Source organism: Phytophthora infestans, genomic scaffold (genome assembly GCF_000142945.1).
Source record: "Phytophthora infestans T30-4 supercont1.425 genomic scaffold, whole genome shotgun sequence".
In the NCBI taxonomy this organism is placed as follows: Eukaryota; Oomycota; class Peronosporomycetes; order Peronosporales; family Peronosporaceae; genus Phytophthora; species Phytophthora infestans.
Window position 1 is genome coordinate 35,346 of NW_003303335.1, and position 1,527 is coordinate 36,872.

Consider the following 1,527-nt stretch of genomic DNA (forward strand, 5'->3'; position numbering starts at 1 on the left):
CTGACGCCACCTTGTTGGACATCGGCAACCGCGTTCCAAGAGACTGGAAGAGCTCGGACCAGAAGGCGGTGGTAAAACGGAGTTCTCGATCAGACACAATCGAGGACGGTAGGCCGTGGTGTCGGTAGACAGTGTCAACATTGATCGCCGCCGTCTGCGCCGCGGTGATTGTAACGGCAACTGGAGCAAAGGTGGACCATCTTGCTGAGCCCGCTGACGCAAACAAGGATATGTATTAGTGCGACCTTGTATGTCGCTAGGTAGCCCGACGACGAAGTTCATGCTCACCGAGTTTCACGCGTCCCGTGCGACGGGAAAAGGTCGGAGTGGAGCTTGTTTCGACCCAGCTGGTTTGACGCGCTGGCACGCTTCACAGGATCGTACCCACTTACGCACCCACTTGTACATGTGGGGTCAGTAGAAGTCCTGAGCAAGTGTCGCGAAGTTTTCTCGCGACCAAGGTGTCCAGCGCTTGCACTATCATGAAACTCGCGGATGATGCGAGCTCGAAGGTCATCGTTCAGCAGACGACGCAGTATGTCAGCAAGTCGCTATCCATGGCGTATCGGCCAATACGAGAACGGCTCCACGGGGTTAACTGGCGCCGCGCGGAATCCGACGGTGCCTTCGGGTACTTGATCATCTCAGAGCACGACGAATCATGCTTGTATGCGTCAGCTATCGCATCACAAAGCTAGCTAGCTGCTACGATCTCTACAGCGGTAAACTTTGCAGCAAGGCAGACGGCACATTCATCATTGTCCTCGCTGTCACAAACAGCGTGACGGCCCCATTGGGAGCGGGAATCGTAGTCAGGACGACGCGACAGCGCGTCAATAAGAATGCTGGTCTTACCCGGCTTATAATACACGACGAAGGCGTACTCGGCGAGCAGTGACAGCCAGCGGGCCAGGCGCTGGGACAGATGAGGGCTTTTCGTCGCGGTCTGCAGTGACGTATGGTCAGTGTAAACAGCGAAGGTCTCTTTACCCAGAAGGTACACGCGGAGCTTGATGAGATCATAGCGCATGGCAAGAAATCCCTTGTTGTGGACGGGATAGTTCCGTTCTACCAGCTTAAGCTGACGTGATTGGTAGCTCAACACGCGCTCGCATCCTTCGTCGTCGAGCGGCATCAAGGCGCAACCGATAGCGAATTCACTCGCATCGCAGACGAGGTGGAATGGCTTAGAGTGAATTGGGCAGCATCAGGACTGGCGCGGTAGCTAAGCTGGTCTTCACCGCGTCGAAAGCGGCCTGATGTACCGGACCCCACGACCACGCGGCGTCCGCCTTGAGTAGTTGCGACAAGGGCGAGCAGTCATCGCGGAGCTCTTCGAGTAGTTATGGAGGTACGTTGCGAGACCCAACCACTACCTGAGCTATTTCTAGTCTTGATGTGTTGGCCAGACGCAAATAGCTTCGATCTTCTCCGGGTCAGCACGGACACCGTTCTTGATGCCATAGCTGCCGAGCACGGGTATCTCGGATGCGCAGAAGGTGCACTTCTTCAGGTTGGCGTACGTTG